Raw genomic sequence first — 15,910 nt, forward strand, 5'->3', positions numbered from 1 at the left:
CTCCTCTATTCGACACTGGTGAGGCCTCATCTGGAGTACTGTGTCCAGTTTTGGGCCCCACACTACAAGAAGGATGTGGAAAAATTGGAAACAGTCAAGCGGAGGGCAACAAAAATGTTTAGGGGACTGGAACACATGACTTATGAGGAGAGGCTGAGGGAACTGGGGATGTTTAGTCTACGGAAGAGAAGAATGAGGGGGGATTTGATAGCTGCTTTCAACTACCTGAAAGGGGGTTCCAAAGAGGATGGCTCTAGACTGTTCTCAATGGTAGCAGATGACAGAACGAGGAGTAATGGTCTCAAGTTGCAGTGGGGGAGGTTTAGGTTGGATATTAGGAAAAACTTTTTCACTAGGAGGGTGGTGAAACACTGGAATGCGTTACCTAGGGAGGTGGTGGAATCTCCTTCCTTAGAAGTTTTTAAGGTCAGGCTTGACAAAGCCCTGGCTGGGATGATTTAATTGGGGATTGGTCCTGCTTTGAGCAGGGGGTTGGACTAGATGACCTCCTGAGGTCCCTTCCAACCCTGATATTCTATGATTCTATGATTCAAGAAGAAAAATTCACAAGCACCATTTTATTCCTTTCTCTTCTTTTCACCAACTGCCTGCCCATCCCATGCACATGCAGTAGCCTAGTATATTTTACACCAAGATATACTTTCCAATGTGATAATCTATTGTTAAGAATGAAAGTCCTTTTGTATTTGAGAGCTCTAAAGACACATCTAGTTCTGCCATCCCCACAGATCCCTCAGAGCAGATTCCTGCCTTAAAGGTCCAATAGCAAAAGGAGAGTGGTTTTGGTTACAACTTTCCTCTTTTGAAAAAAATAAAATGAAATAGTGAAGTGCCTACCTCTCCTTAGCATTACAACTCTAAATCAAACATTATGTGACAAGGAGATTAGCATCTATTACTCTCATCTACACACTCAGCATGATCCAATTAATACAGATAAATGTTAGTCCAAACTCTGTATTTGCACAAAACTTCTTCTGATTATATGCCACTGTTTTCTGAATGATTTGCAATTTTTTTCATCGCTTCAGTTATGAAAACATCCCTGCAGTGCATCTAAACTTTAATTTCAGTCATTCCAATTGTTCCAGAAACAAGAAGTAACTTTTATAAATCCCAAATCTAGAGAAAATATAAAATACATATTTTAAAGATGACTTATCTGGATTATAAATTACATTCGCACACAGCAGATTTGTGTACTCACCTCAGAACTCTCTCAGCAGACACAAAAAAGCCCGCCAAAATCAGTTGGACTATAAAAAGCAGGTGTGGGCAAAGGGCAAATGTCTGAACAAGCACTCAGGAAATGTGTGAAGGAGGGGACTGAAGGTGAATGAAAGAAAATGCCATCAGTGTGTGTGAGTGTGTGTGTGTGTGTAGATTGCACCCTACCCCATCCTGGTTCCCAGAATCCACAGATCCCCAGGATTTGTACACAGGTGTACATGACTACCCAATGTGCAGGGCAATGATGAATTGTCTTAATGCACAATCTCCCCCATAAGGATAAGGATGAGTGAGCCCTCAGAAGTGGTTAAGCCTTGGCTCTGCAACCATGGAAATGTCACAACATCTAGGGGGTCCTCCCACAGATCTCAGGGCAGCTGTTGGAGTCGCAGTAGTCCCTCACACTCTTGCCTCAGGGCTTCCAGTGTCCTTATTCCCCTTATCTCAGGGGGCAGCCAGAGTTATGCCTCCCTCCCAGCTGCCTGGTATGATAGCCTGGGCCCTCCGGCTCCAGCAGGCTCCAACCCAGGGCTCTAGGAGTGGAAATGACATAGAATCATAGACTCATAGAATCATAGAATATCAGGGTTGGAAGGGACCCCAGAAGGTCATCTAGTCCAACCCCCTGCTCAAAGCAGGACCAATTCCCAGTTAAATCATCCCAGCCAGGGCTTTTTCAAGCCTGACCTTAAAAACCTCTAAGGAAGGAGATTCTACCACCTCCCTAGGTAACGCATTCCAGTGTTTCACCACCCTCTTAGTGAAAAAGTTTTTCCTAATATCCAATCTAAACCTCCCCCACTGCAACTTGAGACCATTACTCCTCGTTCTGTCATCTGCTACCATTGAGAACAGTCTAGAGCCATCCTCTTTGGAACCCCCTTTCAGGTAGTTGAAAGCAGCTATCAAATCCCCCCTCATTCTTCTCTTCTGCAGGCTAAACAATCCCAGCTCCCTCAGCCTCTCCTCATAACTCATGTGTTCCAGTCCCCTAATCATTTTTGTTGCCCTTCGCTGGACTCTCTCCAATTTATCAACATCCTTCTTGAAGTGTGGGGCCCAAAACTGCACACAGTACTCCAGATGAGGCCTCACCAATGTCGAATAGAGGGGAACGATCACGTCCCTCGATCTGCTCGCTATGCCCCTACTTATACATCCCAAAATGCCATTGGCCTTCTTGGCAACAAGGGCACACTGCTGACTCATATCCAGCTTCTCATCCACTGTCACCCCTAGGTCCTTTTCTGCAGAACTGCTGCCTAGCCATTCGGTCCCTAGTCTGTAGCTGTGCATTGGGTTCTTCCGTCCTAAGTGCAGGACCCTGCACTTATCCTTATTGAACCTCATCAGATTCCTTTTGGCCCAATCTTCCAATTGGTCTAGGTCCTTCTGTATCCTATCCCTCCCCTCCAGCGTATCTACCACTCCTCCCAGTTTAGTATCATCCGCAAATTTGCTGAGAGTGCAATCCACACCATCCTCCAGATCATTTATGAAGATATTGAATAAAACCGGCCCCAGGACCGACCCTTGGGGCACTCCACTTGATACCGGCTGCCAACTAGACATGGAGCCATTGATCACTACCCGTTGAGCCCGACAATTTAGCCAGCTTTCTACCCACCTTATAGTGCATTCATCCAGCCCATACTTCCTTAACTTGCTGACAAGAATACTATGGGAGACCGTGTCAAAAGCTTTGCTAAAGTCAAGAAACAATACATCCACTGCTTTCCCTTCATCCACAGAACCAGTAATCTCATCATAAAAGGCGATTAGATTAGTCAGGCATGACCTTCCCTTGGTGAATCCATGCTGGCTGTTCCTGATCACTTTCCTCTCATGCAAGTGCTTCAGGATTGATTCTTTGAGGACCTGCTCCATGATTTTTCCAGGGACTGAGGTGAGGCTGACTGGCCTGTAGTTCCCAGGATCTTCCTTCTTCCCTTTTTTAAAGATTGGCACTACATTAGCCTTTTTCCAGTCATCCGGGACTTCCCCGGTTCGCCACGAGTTTTCAAAGATAACATCAAGGAGTGCCCTGAGGCTGCTTCCCTGAACCACTTCCCACCTCTTTCTTTCCAAGTCCAGGGTGCAGTCAAAGTGTCACTAACTATCGAGCAAAAGATGGAGCGAAGGGTTCCCTAATCCTTAAAGACAAACTAGTCCCTCAGCAGGGACTCCCGCTATACCCTTACTCAGGTAAGGGTACATGCACATCTGCAAATTCCTACATTTCAAGGCCAGAAGGGACTACTGCGGTCATCTACTCTGATCTGCATGAAAGCCCAAACGATCTCTCGCAGCAATTTTTGCATCAAGCTGATAAGTTCTGGTTGAGCTGTAGCATCTCTTTGAGAAAGATGTCCAGGCTCATTTTAGTGATGGAAAATTCAACACATTCCTCGGTAATTTGTTCCAAGTGTTAACTACCCTCACTGTTAAAAACATGCACCGGATTTCTGTTCCAGTGGTTCCCAACTGTGGTCCACCGCTTGTTCAGGGAAAGCCCCTGGCGGGCCAGGCCGGTTTGTTTACCTGTCGCGTCCGCAGGTTCGGCCAATCGCGGCTCCCACTAGCCATGGTTCGCCGCTCCAGGCCAATGGGGGCTGCGGGAAGCGGCACGGGCCAAGGGATGTGCTGGCCACCCTTCCCGCAGCCCCCATTGGCCTGGAGCAGCGAACTGTGGCCAGTGGGAGCCGCGATTGGCCGAACCTACAGACGTGGCAGGTAAACAAACCAGGCCGGCGTGCCAGGGGCTTCCCCCGAACAAGCGGTGGACCACAGTTGAGAACCACTGTTCTATTCTGAATTTTTCCATCTTCAGATTCCAGGCTGTAGGTCTCATGATTTTTTAATCCTAAATTAAGGAGCCCTCTACTATCAGACATCTTTTTCTCGTGTAGATACTTGAAGACTGTGAGCAAGTCATATCTTCCCATCTATTGGCCTTTGTGCCAGTTAGCAGGTGGGACACTAGGATGTAGAGAATGTTTTATACAATAACAATTCTGTAATTACTGCAGCTAATATAGACACTGGTGTGCTGCCTAGTAAATAGGGTTTTATGCAAGAAGCACCCATGTTCTGTGACCTAACAGCTTGTCATTTGATTTCTAGGATAAATTTAACATGTACATTTTGAGTTGGATTTTTTTCTGGCTCATGCATCAGCAAGAGGATTATTACCTGAATTTTGAGTGAAAACATTTGTTGCCAAAGATTCATGAAACAGCAAGCGCCCAGCTTGACTTTCAGAGTTCATGCTGAGTTTGCAGAGCACCTGGTTACTTGTAGACAGAACACTTTTTCACCAGTCATTGAGAGATACTAAATATGGAGTCTGACCCTTTTTAAAGAGTCATTTCTCAGAGTTTGAACCTGTATTTCATTCAAGGGCTTTATAATAGGATTTGACAATGAATAAGGGTTGCAGAATCAGATAATATCTTGGCATTAAATTCTATTATGGGGAGGAGGCTGTATAGGTAAAGAAGGCTATGTATTGCTGGACATCATCTTTAGTTGACCACTTAATGGCCAATGCTGCAAGATACTGTGATTCTTGATTCTCATCAATTATACAGCAGAATCGGACTCCCAAAGAGGGCAAGTAGTCATAGAATCATCGAATATCAGGGTTGGAAGGGACCCCAGAAGGTCATCTAGTCCAACCCCCTGCTCAAAGCAGGACCGATCCCCAATTAAATCATCCCAGCCAGGGCTTTGTCAGGCCTGACCTTAAAAACCTCAAAGGAAGGAGATTCCACCACCTCCCTAGGTAACGCATTCCAGTGCGTCACCACCCTTCTGGTGAAAAAGTTTTTCCTAATATCCCACCTAAACCTCCCCCACCTGTAGTCCCCTGTTGTTCAGATTTTGCTTATCTTTTATTACGTTCAGAATGGTCAGCAACAGCATGACAGTTGGGAATATTTCAAGCAAGTATACTAAAGCCCTAGATTTATATAAAATCCCAGTATAAGTGAGACATCCTGGTGGACATTGCATTTATTCCCCTAAGTACCCAACTGTCCAGCATAACAATGGGCCATTTAGGAAAACAGCTGTTAGAAATAAGTTGTTAAGAAATGAAACACTGATTCATTTTAAGGTTATTTTTTATTTTATCAGTTTGTTTCTTCAAGAGAAAAAATGTCAAATTTCACAACATGTAAAATAACTCATTTCTTCTCAGCAGTGGGTGAATCATAGAATCATAGAATCATAGAATATCAGGGTTGGAAGGGACCCCAGAAGGTCATCTAGTCCAACTCCCTGCTCGAAGCAGGACCAATTCCCAGTTAAATCATCCCAGCCAGGGCTTTGTCAAGCCTGACCTTAAAAACCTCTAAGGAAGGAGATTCTACCACCTCCCTAGGTAACGCATTCCAGTGTTTCACCACCCTCTTAGTGAAAAAGTTTTTCCTAATATCCAATCTAAACCTCCCCCACTGCAACTTGAGACCATTACTCCTCGTTCTGTCATCTGCTACCATTGAGAACAGTCTAGAGCCATCCTCTTTGGAACCCCCTTTCAGGTAGTTGAAAGCAGTTATCAAATCCCCCCTCATTCTTCTCTTCTGCAGGCTAAACAATCCCAGCTCCCTCAGCCTCTCCTCATAAGTCATGTGTTCCAGACCCCTAATCATTTTTGTTGCCCTCCGCTGGACTCTTTCCAATTTTTCCACATCCTTCTTGTAGTGTGGGGCCCAAAACTGGACACAGTACTCCAGATGAGGCCTCACCAATGTCGAATAGAGGGGAACAATCACGTCCCTCGATCTGCTCGCTATGCCCCTACTTATACATCCCAAAATGCCATTGGCCTTCTTGGCAACAAGGGCACACTGCTGACTCATATCCAGCTTCTCGTCCACTGTCACCCCTAGGTCCTTTTCCGCAGAACTGCTGCCTAGCCATTCGGTCCCTAGTCTGTAGCTGTGCATTGGGTTCTTCCGTCCTAAGTGCAGGACCCTGCACTTATCCTTATTGAACCTCATCAGATTTCTTTTGGCCCAATCCTCCAATTTGTCTACGTCCTTCTGTATCCTATCCCTCCCCTCCAGCGTATCTACCACTCCTCCTAGTTTAGTATCATCCGCAAATTTGCTGAGAGTGCAATCCACACCATCCTCCAGATCATTTATGAAGATATTGAACAAAACCAGCCCCAGAACCGACCCTTGGGGCACTCCACTCGATACCGGCTGCCAACTAGACATGGAGCCATTGATCACTACCCGTTGAGCCCGACAATCTAGCCAGCTTTCTACCCACCTTATAGTGCATTCATCCAGCCCATACTTCCTTAACTTGCTGACAAGAATACTGTGGGAGACCGTGTCAAAAGCTTTGCTAAAGTCAAGAAACAATACATCCACTGCTTTCCCTTCATCCACAGAACCAGTAATCTCATCATAAAAGGCGATTAGATTAGTCAGGCATGACCTTCCCTTGGTGAATCCATGCTGGCTGTTCCTGATCACTTTCCTCTCATGTAAGTGCTTCAGGATTGATTCTTTGAGGACCTGCTCCATGATTTTTCCAGGGACTGAGGTGAGGCTGACTGGCCTGTAGTTCCCAGGATCCTCCTTCTTCCCTTTTTTAAAGATTGGCACTACATTAGCCTTTTTCCAGTCATCCGGGACTTCCCCCGTTCGCCACGAGTTTTCAAAGATAATGGCCAATGGCTCTGCAATCACAACCGCCAATTCCTTCAGCACTCTCGGATGCAACTCGTCCGGCCCCATGGACTTGTGCACGTCCAGCTTTTCTAAATAGTCCCTAACCACCTCTATCTCCACAGAGGGCTGGCCATCTCTTCCCCATTTTGTGATGCCCAGCGCAGCAGTCTGGGAGCTGACCTTGTTAGTGAAAACAGAGGCAAAAAAAGCATTGAGTACATTAGCTTTTTCCACATCCTCTGTCACTGGGTTGCCTCCCTCATTCAGTAAGGGGCCCACACTTTCCTTGGCTTTCTTCTTGTTGCCAACATACCTGAAGAAACCCTTCTTGTTACTCTTAACATCTCTGGCTAGCTGCAGCTCCAGGTGCGATTTGGCCCTCCTGATATCATTCCTACATGCCCGAGCAATATTTTTATACTCTTCCCTGGTCATATGTCCAACCTTCCACTTCTTGTAAGCTTCTTTTTTATGTTTAAGATCCGCTAGGATTTCACCATTAAGCCAAGCTGGTTGCCTGCCATATTTACTGCATCCTCTTCATCAGAATTTTTGGTACTTGTGTCTCTATCAAGCAGAATTTATCCCTATATAACCCCTCCAGGATGCACATGCTCCCTGGTAGAGCTTCCAATACAGCAACCAACCTTGTTTAAAATCACTCCAATTAAATGGACTAAACTGTTTCAGCTATAGTTACATTTGGTTCTTTCTAGTATTTTCTTTTAACACACTTTGTTGGGAAAGGATTGGTATCAGATGGAAATCTTTATTTTAAGGCACAGAAAGGAAAGAGCAGTCATGATGTTGGATTGCACTTGGATTTATAATAAGAAGTAGTGGTAGACCTTAGCTTGACATATGTTTTGGCCAAATCAGGCCATGATGATTCACTCTCTGTCCTTTCTTTCTTGCTCTCTCTCTCTGTACAAATTGCAAGGCCAAAGTGCTAATTATCACAGGCTGTTACTAGACAGAGTCTGTGCTAAGGAGTGATAAGAACTTTGAGAAAACAATGCTGCTCTTCGAAGCAGCCCACTGATTCTCTCACCCGTTGCGTGTTTTATGATGTTTATTTAGATTTCTGTATAACAAGAGAGGGTGGGAGAATTGGATTGACTCTGTTACACCCTGAAAGTCATGAAATTGTTAAGTAAAAGAATAGGTATATAAATGAAATGTAAGAACGATGAGTGCATGTGAGTGAGTGTTTGAAATAGGTAATTAATTGGTTAGTCGATGGTGCCAGCCTAAGAATTACGACTCCAGTATCAATGGGCCGAAGAAAGTGCAGAGTGGAGATAACTGGACGACCCCCAGAGGGCAAACCAGAATCCACCCAATTGCATCAAACTTGGGAGGACAGAAGAACTGAAAAACAGCTGTCATGGATGTGCCATCTGCTGATTGAGCTGATTAATGGTCATACATCAGCATGATGAAGCAGCCTCCATAGACTTGTATTAGACCAAAGACCTATAAGAACAGAACCGAGGGACTGAGTTCTTCAAGTCTGGTTCTGCGACCACCCTCCAAGAGCATCAGATGCGCATCTGACAAAGACTCGGTTCCACCCTCGTGCCCAGGTCACCTGGCCAGTGACTTGTCACGAGCAACCTTTAGGCTGGTAACTATAACAACTTTGCAGAACTTGTTTGAATGTGTTTGTGTGAATGAATAGTGATAGTGATTGCATTCGCTGATTTTCTGTTGTATTTACAATAAACGCGGCATTTTGCCTTATCCCTCGTATAAGATCCTATTGGTATTATTTTATTAGTGTAACAATGAAAGCTGAGCTTTTGATGGGGATCCTATGGAAATTTGGCACCCAATTCAATGTGATTTGGGTGCCTAAATCCCTTAAGTCCCTTTGGAAACCCCAGTCTAATGCATTCCTCCCCACATGCAAATACAGGTCTAGATGCTGAGCTCTATTTTGCTGCTAAGCAAGGCGGGGAGGTTAGGGTCTCTTCTTTCCCACCAAGTCTTGATTGTGCAATGCACGCAACACGTATAGACAGGGGAAATGCAGGGCTGCAAAATTCCAGAGGGAATGCTGGGAGAAGGGCTGACCAAAATTTGTCCATCAAAACTTTTTTTTATTAAAAATAAAGTTTTTGAAAAAACAAAACATTTCATGGAAAAGCTCTGCTTTCCTAGAAAATTTCTGATTTTTCACCAGAATGCTGAAAATATGAAAACTGAACATTTTCATCAAAATGCCAACGATTTCCCAGTTTGCGGCCAAAACTATTCAGCCAGCAGCAGCTTTTGGATGAAATATTCATTTTTCACAATTTTGATATTTTGGTCAAAAAATCACCAGTTTTCTGCTAAAAAAATTACCAGAAATTATATGCAGTTTTTTCCATCTTCACAGTCATTTTCTGCTGAAGGGGGCAGATTGCCTCCTAGGACTCCCTGGTGCTCAGGGATCTAGCACTCCAAACTACACTCTTACAGGGGGTGCAGCCTATTCCCCTCTCAATGTCTGGCCCGCTGGGTTAAAAAGGGCCAGAACCATGGCAGGGGTAGAACCACTGCTGTGACAATAGTGCTCAGTTTTGAACGTCTGCAGTAGTGCTGAGCAAATTATGCACAGAAGGTAACATATTTGTATCTTTTTCTATTGGTGAATTATCTGTGAGCATTTCTCACTTTTCAGAAATGTACTCACTATTCAGTTATTTTCCAAATAATGGCAACAAAACAATTCTTGGCTGTGAGCTATTCAGTGTGAGTAACTGACATTTGATATTTGGGCTGCCCTGGTTAGAATTGTTTGGACGGATAAGCATTCGGTCTTGATTGGGTCCCGGGTTCAGCAAACCATCCCTATTCTACAAAGCACTAGGGTTCACTAAAGTCTAAGGAATTTAAGTATAGTCTTAAATTTTGCTGAAGAGGGATGGCCTTTGCTGCATTGTGTCCTAGATGATCATATCATTTGACATCAGGTTTCTGGTGTGAATATTTGCATTTACTCATTCAAAATTTGCTTTCCACCAATATTCTGTCATCTTTGCTTACACTTTATCATTTCCACTAACATTGCTGATAGTAAATTAGTTCACTAGATACCTAATGAAAGTGAACACAAAATGGACAAAAGCACAACCCTCCTTTATTCATTTTTTTATTCAAGTCAATATTTACTGAAAAATTATTGGTCCATTTGACCAGTCGTAGTTTCTACTCAGGTCATTTCACTGGCAATTTGCCTAGGTCAGGTGTTTTGAAGTATCTGTTTCGGCCTTTGGGCCATCTTCAAAAATGTCAAAATTGTACCATTCCCCCTTTCTCTCCCTCTCTTTCTCTCAGATTCTATATTAACTAATTAAACACTTCCCTTTCTTCTATATTGGTTCAGGTTTCCTGGCTCCCCTTGTCTCCTCTCTCCTCAGAAGGAGTAAATTTAAAATTCCCATAACTATTAGATCCAGTGTTTGATTTCAGAGAGAGGTTAAGGGGCTCATATTATTGTTGACTCATATTTAGTTTGTGATCCGTTCTAACTCCCAGATCCCTTTCTCCAGTTCTCCTTCCTAGCCACTCCTTTCCCATTTTGTGTGTGTGCAACTGATTGCTCCTTTGTAAGTGGAGTACTTTGCATTTGTCCTTCTTGAATTTCATCCTCGTTATTTCAGACCATTCCTCAAGTTTGTCCAGATCATTTTGAATTTGCATCCTATCCTCCAAAGCCCTTACAACCCCTCCCAGCTTGATATTGTCTGCAAAATGTATAATTTTACTCTCCATGCCGTTATCTAAATCACTGATGAAGGTATTGAACAGAACCGGACCCAGAACTGATCCCTGTAGGACCCCACTCTTTATGCCCTTCCAGCAGGACTGTGAACCATTGATAACTACTCTCTGAGTAGGCTTTTCCAACCAGTTGTGAGTACACCTTATACTAGACTCATCTAGGCTGCTGTTTATGACAAGGCCATGTGAGATGATATCAAAAGCCTTACTAAAGTTGAGATGTATTGAGATATAGCAAGTGTGATGGGGCAAGGCCAGGTGGCTATAGAAAAGTAGTGGGAGATAGATATATTAGCTCCAGGCTAAACAAATCTCTGGTACCAGGATAAGTTAAATGGCAGCTGCTCCAGGTCAATTAAGACACCTGGGGCCAATTAAGAACTTTCCAGAAGGCAGGGAGAGTGCTAGGTTGATTGGGACACCTGAAGCCAATCAGGGGCTGGCTGAAACTAGTGAAAAGCCTCCCAGTCAGTCAGGTGGGTGTGCATGTCAGGAGCTGTGGGAGGAAGTTGTGTTGTTGGAGAGACTGAGCAGTACACACCATATCAGGCCAAAGGAAGGGGGCCCTGAAGTAAGGGTGAAGTAGAGTTTGGGGAAGTGAGGGCTGCTGTGGGGGAAGTAGCCCAGGGAATTGTACATGTCATGTTTCTAAAAGGTCAGCCTCCATAGCTGATACTATTAGGGTCCCTGGACTGGAACCAGGAGTAGAGGGAGGGCCTGGGCTCCCACCCCTTTGCCCCCGATTAATCACTGAGACTGGGAGACAACAGAGACTGTGCAAGGGAGGACAGCTTCTCCTCACCTCATGATGAAAATGGCTCAGTAGACTGTGACCCTTGTCTCTAGAAAGAGAAGGGTTATGTGGAAGGTCACATCTAGCCTCTGAGGCTAGCGAAATCTGCCAGGAAACGCGGGACCCACGGAGGCAGGGACAGAGCTTTTTCACACAAGAGATAGTCAAGATAGCTGCTATGGCAGGGCGGCTTGTACCAACCTGGGAAGCAACTGGTGCCTGCCACTGGACATGAGGTTCTGATCCTGTCTGGCAATCCCTCTGTCCTTTGGCAATCGTAGTCCCTACTTGTGACCCACCTGGTCACTGTGCTGCCAACTAAGAAGAGTGAAGCAACTTGCAGCATTTCCCATTGCGTTGTTTATTGGCTGACTGAAGGGTTGACGAAGATAAAAGCATCCCAAGTCCTGGAATGTCTGCAGACAATGGATCTGTATGACCTGACGCTCCCCCGTGCCCTCACCCCATCTCCCCTCTGCCATCCACTCCACTTCTGAGACACATCGCCTGGATCAGCCCCCAGGTCCTCTCGCCTCGGGCACAGCCCAGCAGCAGTGGCTCCCGGGAGAGCTTGCAGTGAGCTGCTATGAACTCAACTACCCATAGTGGAAATTTCTTCCTGAGATTAAGATCACAGAGTCAGAGCGATGTAGGGCTGGATGGGCCCTCGAGAAGTCATCAAGTCCAGCCCCCGGTGCTGAGGCAGGACCAAGTCAACCTAGACCCATCCTGACAGGTGTTTGTCCAACCTGCTCTTCAGAAACACCAATGATGGGAACGCCACAAGCTCTCCTGGAAGCCTATTCCAGAGCTTAACTACCCCTATAGCTAGAAAGTTTTTCCTACTATCGAACCTAAATCTCCCTTGCCACAGCTCATGTCCATTATTGCTTGTCCTACCTGCAGTGGACATGGAGAACAACTGATCACAAGTCCTCTTGAAACAGCCCTTAATAGATTGTTTACACCCTGAAGCATGGGAGTTTCTAGCTGCTTCCCAGAAGTTTGGGTATTATTCCACTTTACTATGGTCACCGGTTCTCATTATCCTGCTAAGATCTTAGCTCCTTTGTAATATCCAGTGGCAAGGAGTTCCACCAGCTAGGATCACCTGGGTATCAATTCCCTGCTGTTGCAGGAGCCTCAGGCATTGGTGCATCTCAGACCCTCCTATTCTCTGCCTGTGGCACACAATAGTTTGCTCTCCGGAGGGGCTGTAATACTTTGGTCTGTTCTGGTTGCTGAGGTGGTGCTTAGTGGCCTGTGAGATGCAGGAGGTCAGATTAGATGATCTTGGGGTCCCATCTGGCCTTAAATTCTATGGTCAGGTGTACACTGCAAAGTTTTGCTGGCATAGCAATCAGAGGTATGAAAAAAGAAAAACACTCCACAGCCGACATAGCTGAGCACCCCATGTAGACACAGCTATATTGAACACTGTCAGCTTAGCCAAGGTTGTTCAAGGATGTGGCATTCCTATACTGAAAGAAAAACCTCCTTCAGTTAGCATATGCTGCATCTACACTAGGGTACTCTGCTGATAACCCTAACCCTAGCCCTATACGGGGATAGCTGTATCTGCAGAGCCCACGTAGTGTAGACTAGCCCTATGACTCTACACTGCAAAGGAAATCTCGTGAAGCCGACTTTCAGAGCCCAGGTTAATTGACTAGGGCTCATGGGTCTCAGGCTGCAGGGCTAAAAATAGCAGCCTAGACGTCCCCGCTCAGGCTGGAGCCCGGCCTCTGAAACCCGGCAAAAGGGGAAGGACTCAAGTCTGGACTGCAGCCAGAATGGGAAAGTCTAGACTGCTGTTTTTAGCCCCACAGCCCGAGACCCAGAAGCCCAAGTCAATTGATCCACACTCTGAGACTCAGCACAGGTGTGTGTGAGGGGGGTGTCTTTGCAGTGTAGACGTATCCTGTGGCTTTAATTGTATCTTGCATTAAAAAAAATCAAAATGAAAAATTCTGTTTCTTCAGTTCAGAACAACTTTTCATCTCAAAATGTAGGTAATGCAGTATTATAGTAATTAGGGCTGTGAAGCGATTAAAAAAATTAATTGTGATTCATCACACAGTTAAACAATAATAGAATACCATTTATTTAAATATTTTCAGATGTTTTCTACATTTTCAAAATGTATTGAGTTCAATTACAACACAGAATACAAAGTGTACAGTGCTCGCTTTATATTTATTTTTATTACAAGTATTTGCACTGTATAAAACAAAAGAAATAGTATTTTTCAATTCACCTAATACAAGTACTGTAGTGCAATCTCTTTATCATTAAAGTTGAACTTACAAATGTAGAATTATGTACCAAAGAAACATTCAAAAGTAAAACAATGTAAAATTTTAGAGCCTGCAAGTCCACCCAGTCCTACTTCTTGTTCAGCCAATTGCTCAGACAAACAAGTTTCTTTACATTTGCAGGAGATAATGCTGCCCGCTTCTGGTTTACAATGTCATCTGCAAGTGAGAACAGGTGTTCTCATGGCACTGTTGTAGCCGGCATCACAAGATATTTACATGGCAGATGTGCTAAATATTCATATGTCCCTTCATGCTTCAACCATGAATCCAGGGGACATGCGTCCATGCTGATGACGGGTTCTGCTCGATAACGATCCAAAGCAGAGCAGCCCAACGCATGTTCATTTTCATCTTCTGAGTCAGATGCCACCAGCAGAAGGTTGATTTTCATTTTTGGTGGTTCGGGTTCTGTAGTTTCCGCATCAGAGTGTTGCTCTTTTAAGATTTCTGAAAGCATGCTCCACAACCCATCCTGATCAGATTTTGGGAGGCACTTCAGCTTCTTAAACCTTGAGTTGAGTGCTGTAGCTACCTTTAGAAATCTCACATTGGTACCTTCTTTGCGTTTTGTCAAATCTGCAGTGAAAGTGTTCTTAAAACAAATAGCATGTGCTGAGTCTTCATCCAAGATTGCTATAACATGAAATGTATGGCAGAATGCAGGTAAAACGGAACAGGGGACATACAATTCTCCCCCAAGGAGTTCAGTCACAAATTTAATTAATGCATTGTTTTTTTAATGAGCATCATCAGCATGGAAGCATGTCCTCTGGAATGGTGGGCGAAGCATGAAGGGGCATACAAATTTTAGCATATCTGCCACGTAAATACCTTGAAATGCTGGCTACAAAAGTGCCATGCGAATGCCTGTTCTCACTTTTGGGTGACATTGTAAATAAGAAGCCGGCAGCATTATCTCCTGTAAACATAAACACACCTGTTTGTCTGAGCGATTGGCTGAACAAGAAGTAGGACTGAGTGGACTTGTAAGCTCTGAAGTTTTACATTGTTTTGTTTCTGAGTGCAGTTATGTCACAAAAAAAATCTGCATTTGTAAGCTGCACTTTCACAACAAAGAGATTGCATTATGGTACTCGTCTGAGGTGAATTGAAAAATACTATTTCTTTTATCATTTTTACAGTGCAAATATTTATAATCAAAATAATAGGCACTTTGATTTCAATTACAACATCGAATACAATATATATGAAAATGTAGAAAAATATCCAAAATATTTAATACATTTCAGTTGGTATTCAATTGTTTAACAGTGCAATTAAAACTGCGATTAATCGCGATTGATTTTTTTTAATTGCGATTAACTTTTTTGAGTTAATCACGTGAGTTAACTGCGATTAAGTGACAGCCCTGATACATGCACCTCATGCGCACACACGCACACACCCCCCCATATCCATACACATTCACACACAGAGCAGGGCCTAGCCCCTCCAGCAGGGGGTAGCAGGGACACACACACACACACACACACACACACACACTGAGATCAGGGCCCAGCCCCTCCAGCAGGGGGCAGCAAGGACACACACACACACACGCACACACACAGAGCAGGGTGCAGCCCTTCCAGCAGGGGGCAGCAGGGACACACACACACACACGCACACACACACACACTGAGATCAGGGCCCAGCCCCTCCAGCAGGGGGCAGCAGGGACACACACACACGGCAGAGCGCAACCCCTCCACCAGGGGGTAGCAGGGACAGCGATTGAAGCCCCCTGGCCAGAGCTGCGGGAACACGTGGAGCCCAGTAAGGAGCCTGCGAGCCCCGCCAATCCCCCACCACCACAGCAGCAGCGGGGGTTGCCCCCCTCCCCAGCACCAGCAGGGGTCCCGGTCATGCGCCGTGACCCAGCCCCACTCCCCCCTCCGCCCCCACACCAGTGGGGGTCCTGGCCGCAAACCGTTGCTGCCCCCCCACCCCAGCACCAGTGGGGGTCCTGGGCCACCCCCACACACCACCGGCAGCACCCCCAGACCTCCGCCCCTCATTACCCCCATGCCGAAGTTTTAGTTAGGGATATAAAGTAAAATTCAAGGGCCGTGAATTTTTGTTTACTG

The sequence above is a fragment of the Lepidochelys kempii genome, chromosome 23 (assembly GCF_965140285.1).
Source record: "Lepidochelys kempii isolate rLepKem1 chromosome 23, rLepKem1.hap1, whole genome shotgun sequence".
In the NCBI taxonomy this organism is placed as follows: Eukaryota; Metazoa; Chordata; order Testudines; family Cheloniidae; genus Lepidochelys; species Lepidochelys kempii.